Here is a 14,118-nt window from a genome sequence, read left to right as displayed (position 1 = left end):
TTTGGGGTGTTTTTAGTTGGGAGGGGGAGGTGAGCATGGAAGAGGTGTATAAAATTATGCATGGTGTAGAAAAAGTGGCTAGACATTGTACTAGAGCCAGGGGTCATTCAGTGAAGGTGGCTGGTGGGAAATTCAGGACAGACAAAAGGAAGTACTTCTTCACACTGCACATAGATAGGCTCAGAGCAAGATACTCAGCAATACTGAAAGGTCTGCTCTTGTGCTCAAGATGAGTAAATTTTAAAAATACAAAATGAAGATAATTTTAAACATATGTTATAATAATAAGTGTAGCACCCTTATCAACACAGGACCAACTACTAACCTTTTTTATAAAGTAATCAAAATTGTGCCTTTGATATGCATTTAAATGTGTATAACAACCATTTCTCATCATGTAGAGCCTGTAAAATGGACAGACATAGAGTCAGATTGACACATAGATGCTTCTGGGTAATAATCACGGTGGTCTGAACTGAGTTGCAAACTTTTGAAAAGGTCCCTTTAGCTGTGCTTTTAACAACAATTTGACCTCCAGCAATTTTATCAGGTGATGATGTTTATCCCATGTGGCAAAGAGCTCAGATTGTTGCATTTCAAAGGCACATAACCAGGCCATGCCATTTTGTTCTGGCCAATTGGCAAGCCTGGGTCTGAAAGCTGCTCTCCCTAAATGATGCTCCTGATGCTTTCTCTATTTTAAAACACACACATACAAAAACCATGGGGGGCAGAAACTTAATTTTGTACCGTAAGTAAGAAAGAAAAACTGGGTCAGCTTATGTTCTTCGTCCATATCCTGGCTACACATATGGGACACACAATTTAGGTTTATGCACTTAGTAAAAAAAATGCTGCTGCTGGCTAGAAAAAAAGGAGGAAGAAAAGCTAACTTTACTTTGAAAATTCTAGCAACCAGCTCAAAAGTCTGGCTTTTATATATGTGTAAAATTCTTAACGCTGGCTGAGAGGTCAAAACAAACGAAGGAGCCAGACTTTTTCTTATTTCTGGCAGCAGGCAACCCAAGCATCAGCCAGCCAGGCTATACATTCTGGACCATCCAGCTATGTTCCATGGATGTTATTCCCTAATAAAGGTGTTCAGAAGTGCAGTCTACATGCCCTTATCCATTCATATATTTCTGTTATCACACTGTCCTTTGCCATTAAAAAGTTGAATTTTGCAAGCTGTGTACATTTTGAGACTGCAATTTTGCATCATGTCTCTTTTTTGTGTGTGATTAAATTTAAATTAAATTTAAAACGTTTGTGTAATTTATTCTGGCCTTGAACTCTGAAGCCCCACCTCCCGAATCACTGGCAATCTAAATGGACCTCCTGAGACTTCAGTTGGCATATGTACACACATACATAAACTTTTGTGATATTTTGGTTGGCCTGATAAAGGTATTGCCCTAATATGGATGTTGAAATTTTCAAGGGTATCTTCATAATCATAACTGGAAAACTCACCTGAAGGAAGAAAAAGAAATCCGAGATTCCCACAAAACTGGGTCATACTACCCTCTCCTGTGCTTTTCCTGCACTCTTGCAGAATTGTAGCATCCACACTGCTCTAGTGATAGTTTGTGATTAACTTCCTTGGTGTCAAACCCAGCCTCCTTCCTGTCTCTCTCTTTGTCTCTGGATCCATCCCACCATCCCAAACTCTGAAACTTTAGTTGTCATGGCAACATGACCCAACTACTCCAGTCTCCATCTGCCTTAGAAGCTGTTTTAAATTTAGATGTGTGTGTCTTCCTGCTTCCCTGCCCCCTCTGACACAGTGCAACAAGCAGAGTGAACAACATGAGAAGTCAGGCTGGGGGGAGGGGGGGGGATTTTCTGCTTGTGCCTTTGCTACTGAATAGAGTAGGGCAACTACCCTGAGGAGGAACAGCTGTAGGTCAGTGGCAGAGCCTCAGCTTTGCAGGCAGAAGTTCCCAGGTTCAATCCATAGCATCCCTAGTAGGGCTGAGGAGAGACCTCTCCCTGAAACTTGGAGAGCCACTCAGGGGTGTAGTTCTCCAGGGTCTGAGGGGATCTTAGACCTTTACTTTTTTGGAAGCAGGGTCCCGCCAAGGTCCCTACGCCTCCAGTGTCCTATATAAGCCAATCAGCATGAAAGGGGAGTGTGTTAGCCATGGAGAAGAGTCTTATAACATGCTTCCTTGTCCGTTCCTGCTGATTGGAGCCAATCAGAGTGAAAGAAGGCAAGTCAGCCATTCTTCTCAGTAGCTAACACTCCCCCTTTCATGCTGATTGGCTTCTAGGGCCATCTGTTGTTGTGGGAGAAGGCATTAACAAGGATTTCATTCTCAACCCAGCAGCAAAAAAAATGCAGCAGAGGGGCTATGGCTGTGACTATCATGAAGGAATCCTGCCCTTCTGAATTTGCCACTACTGTACACTTACTGGAGCCACTCTAGGTGGTGTTTTCTGGACAGCTGGCAACCCTATTATTTAGTAGTTCTACAAGCACAAAATGGCCTAGATCAGAACATTCATTTACCTAACTGTGACTCTGTGTGCAAAGGAATTCATGCAGAATAATATTCCTGGTATGAAACATTGGTTCTTCAGACTTTCATGTGTATGTGAATCAAAAGGAGAAAAGAAAAACAATATAATTTGTATGTGTATCATGTGTATATGTATAGCAGCTAGCCATTTTGATTTATGGGGATGCCATTTGAAATTAAAGTGCGAATAGTATCAGGAAAAGACGTCAGTGTTGAGAGCAGCATTTTGGGGTTCTCTGTAGCTACTTGTCTTTTCCTCATGACCCTGGGACATGAGTCCATATGCACACAACTCTATTACTCGTCATTTGCCACTACTGCCCTTCTTGTTACAGTCCCATTATTTTCCATAATAATATCCCAAATGCTACACACTCAAAAACAAGACTCAAAAGTTGAGCAAAGCTGATGCATGCTAAAACAAAGAGTACAGATTTCATGGCTCACATGATCTCTCATTGTATGCAGACTCATAACGATCTTGGTGCAGAATTAAATTGGTGCCAAATCTGAGCCATCCCACAAGGGTCCTCCAAAGTCTCAACAGTTGACAAAGGAATGTGGTGCAACATTAGGTGATTGTCCCATCACGGGCTGCTGGACAGCATCAGGAAGGGATGTACCTTTCTCCAGGAGACAAATAATTAACAAGGCAAAGTTGTTACCTTTCATCACATAGCTTTAAATTGTTCTGTCTTCTTGTATGCCAGTGGTAGTTCTGAATCTCCTTTCCTAGGGAGCTCTTCTGACATTGTAGCAAGCTTTGCTGGTATGATTTTGACACTTGCAATGGCTTCCATCACTGCCCATGACATCGGGCAGCTGCCAGAAAAGGAAAGCAGCAATGGCCCTTGTTCTACCTGGTCATTATGTAAAGTATCTGTCAATATATTGGAAACGTATGCATTTAATTCTTTTTCTGTCCCCGGCCTCGTCCTTTTTTCCCTTGGTATCTACTAGATGGTAATAAATAATCTCCCATCCTGGCAGGGACCTGTCTGTTTTTCATTCTCTGTACAACACTTAGTAGCATTTTAAGCACTTGATAATCATAATTTATTTATCACTTTTTTATTATCTTGACCTTCCCTCCAAGAAGCTCAGGCTGGAGTTAATCCCAATTTTTTCCTTGCAACAGCCCTGAGAGGCAGGTTAGCTCAAGAGACCATGAGTGTGACCCACAGTAATATTATCCAGGGAGCTTTGGGGTTGAACATAGATATCCATCAGTCCAGGTCCAACAATTTTATCCACTATAAACAACAGCAGCAACAACGGAGCTTCCCCATAGAAGCTGTATTATTGAATGCCCTTCGATTTCTGTATATTTATTTATTTCATTTATTTTTCAAATGCCTGTGCACTTATTTGTAGCTAGGGCACCACCTTTGGCTCCCAATCCATGTATACAAGTGGCTTCTAGCTTGATCAGGAACCAAGAGCACAAAGACTGGATGAACATCAGAGTGCATATCCTGCATATCCATATTGTGCTGTTTTCAATGGACATGCGTCCAAACGGATATATGCAATTGAGTCCCCCATCTGCACATTATATAGCTCCACTGGTCACCAGGAGTGTAGTGGCAAATTCAGAAGTGCAGGGTCCCTTCATGATAGTCACAGCCAGGCCCCCTCCCATCCTTTTTTTTTTTTGCACTACTGGGTTGCAAATGAGATCCTTGTTAATGCAACTCCCACAACAACGAGAGTGTTAGCTACTGAGAAGAGTCTTCTCAGTGTCTGAGTTACCTCCTTTCACTCTAATTGGCTCCAATCAGCATGAAAGGACAGGGAAGCGTGTTAGAAGACTCTTCTCAGTGGGCGGCTAATAAACTTTCATGCTGATTGGCTCATAGGATGCTGGAGACATGGTGACCCTGCTAGGACCCTGCTCCCAAAAACTTAAAGGGTCTAAGCCCCCCGCCCCCGAGTCCCTAGATGACTACACCCCTGCTGGTCACATGCAAAGACCTTTCAAAAGAATGTCTAGAGTGGATTGGGGTGTTATACATTTTAAAAAGCATCAGCAGGTAGGCTGATTTCATGAACCATCTCCCCTTCTACAGGATTAGCAGCATGGTGTAGAAGTTAGGAGAGAAGGTGTGGCACCTGGTGGAGGCAGAATGCTGGAAAAGAAAGGGATTGGCCAATAGAGGAAAGTCCCTCCCCGCTTCCTCCAAGACTGAGGCCAAGCACAGATCAATAGAAAAGAAGAGTTGTGTGAGTGAGAGCTGCAGTTTGAATGACAATGGGGTGCCCTGAAGAGACAGAGGTGAGTTTCTAGTGCTGGAAATCTACTTTATTTGATCTTCCTTTCTCCCTATACACCTTCCACTCGCTGTTTCTTTTCCTCCACACCCATGGTGGGCTCCATGATCTGGATCTTGCCTCCTGTTTTTAATATCCAATGATTTATTTATTTATTAATTATTTGATTTATATCCTGCCCTTCCTCCCAGCAGGGGCCCAGGGCGGCAAACAAAAGCACTAAAAACATTTTAAAATATCATAAAAACAGACCTTAAAATACATTAAAACAAAACAACAGAGAGCTTCGGCTATGGGGTGGTATATAAATGTAATAAATAAATAGATAAAAACATTATTTAAAAAAACTTTAAAACCATCTTAAATAAAAAGGGTTAAAAACATATTGTTTTGTGGGGAAGGGTTTAAAAAAACATTAAAAAGCAGTTCCAACACAGATGCACACTGGGATATGTCTCAGCTTAGGCTTGTTGAAAGAGGAAAATCTTCCATAGGCGCCGAAAATATAACAGAGATGGCGCCAGCGGCGCAGAGCTTGGAAAAGTTACTTTTTCGAACTACAACTCCCATCAGCCCAATCCAGTGGCCATGCTGGCTGGGGCTGATGGGAGTTGTAGTTCAAAAAAGTAACTTTTCCAAGCTCCTGCCTAATATTTAAGGGGAGGGAAGTCCACAGGGTAGGTGCTGCCACACAAAAGGTCCGACCGTTTCCTATGTTGTGCAGAACGGACCTCCTGATGAGATGGTATCTGCAGGAGGCCCTCACGTGCAGAGCGCAGTGATCGGCTGGGTATATAAGGGTAAGACGGTCTTTCAGGTATCCTGGTCCCAAGCTGTATGGGGCTTTGTACACCAAAACTAGAACCTTGAACGTGGCCCAGGAGCAAATGGGCAGCCAGTGATTTACATCGTTTGTGTTTGATAAAGCTGCCTAAAATAATCCTGGCTTACGTGCAGCTTGCACCCTGATGCTTTGCTGATTTTACCACATCATTGTCATCACCAAGCATGAATACCATCTCATTCATTTGTCCAAATACTATCCATTGCAGTGAACACATGCCTCTGTATAGCAACTGTTAACTGAAACCAACATAGAATCATAGAATCATAGAGTTGGAAGGGGCTTTGTAGGCCATCGAGTCCAACCCCCTGCTCACAGCAGGAAATCCACAGCTAGAGCATCTCCCGCAGATAGCTGTCCAGCCTCTGCTTGAAGACATCCAGCGAAGGGGATCCCACCACCTCCCTAGGCAGTTGGTTCCATTGCCGAACCGCCCTTACTGTCAAGAAGTTCCTTCTAATGTCCAATCTGAATCTACGCTCCTGCAACTTAAAACCATTAGACCTAGTCCTACCCTCTGGGGCAGCAGAGAACAAATCTGTACCCTCCTCTATGTGACAGCCCTTCAGGTACTTAAAGAGTGCAATCATGTCACCCCTCAGCCTTCTCTTCACCAGACTGAACATGCCAAGTTCCTTCAACCTTTCCTCATAAGACTTGTTCTCCATACCAGCTATCATCCTCGTCGCCCTCTTCTGGACCCGCTCTAACTTGTCTATATCTTTCTTAAAATGAGGCGCCCAGAACTGAACGCAGTATTCCAGATGAGGCCTGACTAATGCAGAATATAGTGGAACTATTACTTCCCTCAACCTGGAAATTATAGCTCTGTTTATGCACACTGCACAACCTTGTAAAGATTTGGTAGGGAGTCAGCTCAACATTACTCAAACCACAGCTTCCCTCACCTGTCTTTACATTACATGAATCCTCAGTTGTGGCTGTCAGTGGCATCCCTTTTTAACTCCTCTTCCCCTTTCTCACAGAAGCAAACTGAGTGCAACAGCTCCAGCCAGACCTGTGTTCCATTTTTTTCATCACTGCCAAGAGGAGACTGGGGCTGCGAGAGAGATGAAAGATCCAGAGTCAAATTCTCAAGTGGAGGCATCCTTACAGGGCAGATGTTGGGAGGAGGGCTGCTGATGTGGTGGTGTGTGGTTGATAGAGGCAATGATGCTCTCTTGCCCAGGGATCCATAATCTAACAGACGATTAAAACAAGAGAGAGGCTTAGACATGTTTATAGAGGATAGGTCCATCAACAGCTCTCATGGGTACACTAGAGAAATGAAACCTCCAAATCCAGAGACAGTATACCTGTAGGGAGGGCTGTTGCTTTCAGCCCCTGCTTGTGGTCTTCCCATAGGCTTCCCATGGCCATGGTTAGAATGAAACAGGATGCTGATCTTCTAGATGGCCCGTTGCTCTGATCCAGCAGGGTCCTTCTTGTGTTCTTAACCTGAAGCCAATCTTGGAGAAGAGATAGATGTGTGTAGGGAAGGCAGTGTTTCCCTCCCTCACTGCTCAGTCCTCCTCTGCTGCCACTTGAGTCACAGGGTTTGAGTGGCATGTGGCTCATCATCTCTCTCTCTCTCTCTCTCTCTCTCTCTCTCTCCAGGAGCCCTTGGTGAGCCAAATGATAGCAGAAGGTGAGGCAGAGTGCGCAGCGGGGGAAGAAATGCCCTAATCAATCTATTCCCCAATCACTTTTCTCCCCTGTCCCAGGGCTTCAAATGAAACTGAGCCACAAAAGCGCAAGTCCTCTCTCTCTCTCTCTCTCTCTCTCTCAAATGACAGGAGAGAAGAGCCTGATAGAGAGGCAATTGCGAGATTTTAAACATCTGGATCAGGTGAAAAGCAGACAGGTGGCAACCCAGTTTATGGTCCAGATTATATGGGGGGGCAGGATAAAAATATCTCACTCACAGTTGTGATTCACAGCAAAGGTTAAAGGAATGCTCTTATATATGTTTCAAGACTAAATTGAAACACACACACACATCTCAAACTGAAGTTGCATGCTGCTCCGTACCAGTAACTTGTGTGAGGCCCGTTGCTAGGATATTAGCAAGGGGGAGGCTGAGCAGGCTGGGTAATAAGGGGCCCAATTATTGTATTTGTCTTCATAGGCACTTGGTTTAAAAAACTGTACTCAGTCAAAAGGCTTTTCTAACCTGGGTTTTTTTTCTTAATAAAGGAAAAAGCAAGATAAGTATTTGACAGACACTTAAACTACTTCTTAAGAGTTTCCAACCAAGTACAAAAATCTCACATTAAGAAACATGTACGCAAAATCATGCATACCTTCTTCTTACAGGGAGGGTGGGAATTAAATGTATTCAAGAAAGTGTGCACGTACACACACAAACACACCATCTAGCATTAGGCCTACCTTGTGCCATCCTGAGGTATTTGTTGACAGATGAAGCAGTGCTTCTTTTTCAGTTCCCCCAAGCACCCCCATCCACTGTCCCTGCCTGCAAAACAGTCTAATTTCCCACTCTTTACTGCCCAAACTTGCCCTCCTGCTGGAAAAATCTACAATGACCAGCCTTTCCCAACCTGGTGCTCCCTGAATGTTATTGGACAACAGCTTCCATCATCCCTGACTGAATCTGGCTGGGACTGATGGGAGTTGTAGTCTACAACATACACTAGGGCAGCCTTTCCCAACTGGTGTGCCTTCAGATGTTGTTGCCACAACTCCCATCAGCCTCAACCATTGCCAATGGCTGAGGCTGATGGGAGTTTTGGTCCAACAACATCTGGAGGCACACCGGTTGGGAAAGGCTGCACTAGGGCATCAGGTTGGGGAAGGTTGGAGAAGACAAATGTGGGCACCAGGTTGGGGAAAGTTGCTGAAGAAAAATGTGGTCTCTCCAGCTGGGAACACCAAAGAGCGGAAATCAGGGGGTGCATCTATAATTCATAGTGTGAGTAAGTGCTGCTGACTCTGTGGGCTGTTGAAGGGAGTATGGTGCTTGCCCTGCCAGCTGGCCAATAGTGCCCATTAGCTGATAGCTTTGCTCAGAACAACCTGCGTTGCAAAGCACAAAATTAATAAATCATTATGCTTTGGGGATTGGGGGAAGCACTCCTGCTTGAGTGTTCACCAGCCTGCTTTGTGGGAGAGCCTGCGGAGCTGCCCAGATATCTATCTATCTATCTATCTATCTATCTATCTATCTATCTAATCTATCTAATCTATCAAATCTGTCTGTTTAAATTGTACATGTTGTTTGCTAGGGCAGCTGCTTAAATCAGATGATACACACATAACTCTAGTGAGTCATAGAATCATAGAACAGTAGAGTCAAAAGGGGCCTGTAAGATCATTGAGTTCAACTCTTGCTCAGTGCAGGAATCCAACTTAAAGCATACCCGACAGGTTGCTGTCCAGGTGGCTGTCCTCTTGAATGCCTCCAATGTCGGAGAGCCCACCACCTCCCTAGGTAATTGGTTCCATTGTCATACTGCTCTAATAGTTAGGACGTTTTTCCTGATGTTCAGCTGAAATATGGCTTCCTGTAACTTGAGCCCATTATTCCATGTCCTGCACTCTGGAATGATAGAGAAGAGATCCTGGCCCTTCTCTGTGTGACAACGTTTCGAGTACTTCAAGAGTGCTATCATATGTCCCCTCAGTCTTCTCTTCTCAGGGCTAAACATGCCCAGGTCTTTCAGTCTCTCCTCATAGGGCTTTGTTTCCAGTCCCCTGATCATTCTGTTGCCCTCCTCTGAACCTGTTCCAGTTTGTCTGCATCCTTCTTGAAGTGCAGAGACCAGAACTGGACGCAGTACTCAAGATGAGGCCTAACCAGTGCTGAACAGAGGAGAACTAATACTTCACGCAATTTGGAGACTATACTTCTGTTAATGCAGCCTAACAGCATTTTATGCACATGCATTAATACTATTTCCACATTCTTTATATATTGTCCATTTTCTTTGTATTTTTGCTTCCTGGTTTGTTTCCTAGTTAATTGTTTATAGTAAATTTGTTTATGATTAAAAAAAAAAAAAAGCAAGTCTGGTGAGGGGGCGTGGCCCAGAGTGGTGTGTGGCCTGGGGAGAGTCCCAAAAGACAAAACAGAGGGCCTGTATGATGCCCCTGGACCTGAGGTTGCCCGCTCCTGCTCTGAATAATGGCCTTGTTTCTGGAAGGTTGGAGTTCACAAGGTCACAAGTGAATTGGCAGAAAGGTGCACTCTGTGGTTCTTGCCTTCATGTGGTTCTATAGTGGCATCATCAAATGATTGTATGAGGATCTGGAATGCATCTGAGCTGGTTGTGAGGAAGCCAGTCACTGTCATCTGTCAGGCACCAGGGAGCTGCTCAGGGACCCCACCCAAAATCTCCTGGAGGACTGAGTCCAAAAGTTACAAGACCTCTCTAGGGCACCATCAACACAGCAGCGGGAGCTGGGCCTATGGATCGGAAATCACCTTCCTGCACTCCCTCGCTGACCAGGGCAAAGCTCTGACCTGCAGCATCACCTATCCTGCTGTAGGGGCAAGAGCTGAAGAAAGCATCCGCCTTCGCTTGGACTGCATCCTGCAAATACAGGCATCCTGTATTGTGGCATTGGGAGAGAGGGGACCAGTAAAGATGCTAACTGGCAATGTGTTCGCCAGGATGCCTCATGGCTTCAGCAGCAAAGGTGTGTTTTGTTTCCATGCCAAAGCTGATCCATCCGTGAGCTGTTTCATCACCTCTGCTGAGCGACTAGCTGCCCTTGCTCTCTCCAGTAGCCACCATGCTAACAGGCTACCTGCTTCCAGCTGGTCATGATAAGAACTGTAAATTAAAAACTGGTGCCTGAGCGTGCTTTTTTCCTTGTTCTTCCCTGTCCCTTTTCCCTCATGTGTCGTGCATTTTACATTGTTAGCCTAAGAGCAGTTATTTAACTTTTGTAAATTGTATTTTGTAAATTGTATTGTTTTACTGATGTATTTTATATTGTATTTTTATATTTGTGGGTTTTTTTGTAAGCTGCCTTGAGAGCCTTTGGCTGAAAGGTGGGGTATAAATAAATAAATAAATAAATAAAAAGAAGAATAATAATAAAGAGAGATTGTCTTTTCCCTTATCTCACTCACACACACACACACTTTTCAGTCCCCTAACTAATGACTTGTGGAATGCCATTGTTTAGCATGTCATCTATCAGGAGAGAGTGTATGGTAGCTACTATGTTAAGGAATGACCTCCCGTGAGACCCTCTACATATGTTTTATAATGTAGGGAGGCTAAGGACTTTTTATTCTTAAGCTTTTGGGAACTGAAGGTGTTTGAGGTGGGCCCCGGCTATTCTTTCTGGCATTTCTAGGATTTTATGGAAATTTAAAAGACTGCAATCCTATATGCGTCAACTCAGAAGTCAGTTTCATAGAGTCTGAGGGGCTTATGCCCAAGGAAGTAGTTATAGCATTGCAGCCTAAAGGTATTTTCCTGTTTAAATGGTTGATGTGATTTTCTTAGCCACCTTGAGGATTCTCTGAGCTGAAATTTAGGATATACATTAAATAAATAAATATATTAGCTTTTATGCCAGTGTGGTGTAGTGGTTAAGGTGCTGGACTACAACCTGGAAGACCAGGGTTGAAATCTCCACACAGCCATGAAGCTCACTGGGTGACCTCGGGCCAGTCACTGCCTCTTAGCCTCAGAGGGAGGCAATACTAAACCACCTCTGAATACCGCTTACCATGAAACCCTATTCATAGGGTCGCCATAACTCGGGATCGACTTGAAGGCAGTCCACTTCCATTTTTATGTTTATGGGCTGCCTTCAAGTTGATCCTGACTTATGACCACCCTATGAATAGGGTTTTCATGGTAAGCAGTATTCAGAGGGGGGTTACCACTGCCTTCCGCTGAGGCTGAGAGGCAGCGACTGGCCCAAGGTCACCCAGTGAGCTTCATGGCTGTGTGGGGATTTGAACCCTGGTCTCCCAGGTCGTAGTCCAATACCTTAACCACTACACCACACTGGCTCTCCAAGAGACAAATAGTGGTGACAAAAGATGAAGTTCTAGGCCTTACTGAAAACTGAAGCCTGGCATATTGCAGGGTCTGGATGGCATCTACCCAGGACTTCTTAAGATCTTAAATGTGAAACTGTTGCTGTTCTAATGAAAATATGTAATTTGTTCCTAAGATCACCTTCCATACCTAAGGACTGGAAAGTGGCCAATGTAACACCAATTTTTAAAAGGGGATCCAAGGGAGATCCAGGAAATTACAGGCGCTCATGTGTTTAACATCTGTTTCAAGAAAACTAGGGGAAAGTATTATTAAAAACAGAATTACCAAACAAAGCTGAACTAGCATGACTTCTGTAAGAGCAAGTTCTCCCACTGGAGGGTTGCAGAAAGTACCAAGGTATTGGTTCCTCCACTTTTAAACTTGTTCATTAATGATCAAGAGTTAAAGGTGACAACCAAGGTAGCTAAGTTTGCAGATGATGTAAAAAAAAAAAAAGGATTGTGAGGAGCTCCAAAAAGATGTCTCTGGGTAAATGAGAAGTAATATGATGAATGCAATTCAGTGTAAGCAACTGTAAAGTGATGCATATTGGGGCAAAAGAAACCTAATTTCCCAAATATGCTGATGGGGTCTCAAATGGCAGTGATTGAGCAGGAATTAGACCTTGAGATTGCAGTGTTGATGTAGATGTCAGCCCAGTGTGCAACAGCTGTGAAAGAGGTGGATTCCACATATGGGACCATTAGGAAAGGCACTGAAAATAATACTGCCAATATCATAATGCTGTTATATAAACTATGGTGATAGCACACTTGAAATACTGTGTTCAGTTCTGGTTGCCCCACCTCAAAGCTGGAAGATATTCAGAAAAGGGCAACCAGAATTATCAAGGTATTGGAGCAATTTCTTTATGGGGAAAGATGATAAACTGGGGGGGGGGTAGTTCAGAGAAAAGGTAAAAGGGGATGTGTAGAGATGGATGGTGTGGAGCAAGTGGACAGATAAAGGTTTTTCTCCTTTATTCATCTAGAACTTTGGGCCATCCAATGAATCTGAGTGTTGGAAGATTTAGGGCAGACAAAATAAAGTACTTCTTCACACAGCACATAGTTAAACTATGGAATTGACTCCCACAAGAAGTAGTGATGGACACCAACTTGGATGGCTTTAAAAGAGATTAGACAAATCCATGGAGGATCTCAAGAACTGGGAAGCCTTGGCCCATGAGTATCCCAATTGGAGGTCGGTCATTATCAAAGGTGCTATGGACTTTGAAGAAGCACGAGTACAGGGCGAAAGGGACAGATGAGCTAAGTCAAGCAAATCCTCATCGTGACCATCTTCCATCTGGAAACCTATGCCCTCACTGTGGGAGGCTGTGTGGATCCAGAATTGGCCTCCACAGCCACTTACGGACCCACCGTTAAAGACCTTATCTTGGAAGACAATCTTACTCGGCCATGAGTGATCACCAATGAATGAATGAAGGCTGTCAATGCCAACTAGTTATGATGGCTGCGTTCTGTTGCTGCTGTTGGAGGCAATATGCCTCTAGATGCCAGTTGCTGGGTATCACAAGAGGCATCTGGTTGGCTACTTTGGGAACAGGGTGCTGGACTTTGATGGGCCTTTGGCCTGATGTAGCAGAGCTCTTTTTATGTTCTTAACAATGGATCAATATATCTGTCTTCATTTTTGGACTCTCTTTGAACGTGTGGCTATGAGGGCTATTGTGATGTTAGCATGACACCTCGTGTTGTCTTTAACATATGGAGGTTCCAAGCTGTTTGTGGATTTATATGTCAAAGCCAGCATCATGCATCAAACTGAAAAAGCAGTGGCACAGCTGCACCCATTGTGCTCCTGATAACCCCTGTCAGACCACTGTGACCTGCATCAGCTGCATCCTTCAAAAACAGCTCCACAGCAATCCTTGCTGGTACAGAAGCCTAAAGCTTACATTGCCAGACCCACAATATATAACCTACCAAATCAATTACCTTGTATGAGTATCCATTAACAGGCACTTGATGAACGTCCTTTTTTTTGCTGCCAGCCTAGAACTGCAAAACAGCTCCATAAACAATAAGAGCAAGACCCAGGATGAAACTCATCGGGTTTATGTGTTGTGAGGTGCTTTGGATGCATTTGTGTGGGAAAGTAGCATACAAATTGAATATATAACATAAAAATTAAAAAATCTTGAAAGATTACAGTACTGTATGTGGTTGATCTGTGTTCACAATGTGTTTAGGTGTGCCAATTTAAATGATCTTGCATAAAAGGAAGGAAAATAATTTTTAAAATGCTGACTTCTTACTCTATATTTCTGCCTCACAAAAGATGAGTTGTGTAGTATACTGGGTTATACAACTTAGTGGGGGACTGGGGTGTGTGTGGCAAGCCCATGACTTAAAAGGTACACCTACCTACAAACTTTTATCAGATTTTTATACCTGTTTAGTTGCCATGGTTTCCTCCAAAGAAACCTGGG

Source organism: Rhineura floridana, chromosome 3 (genome assembly GCF_030035675.1).
Source record: "Rhineura floridana isolate rRhiFlo1 chromosome 3, rRhiFlo1.hap2, whole genome shotgun sequence".
NCBI classification, from domain to species: domain Eukaryota; kingdom Metazoa; phylum Chordata; class Lepidosauria; order Squamata; family Rhineuridae; genus Rhineura; species Rhineura floridana.
This window is presented reverse-complemented; position numbering follows the sequence as displayed.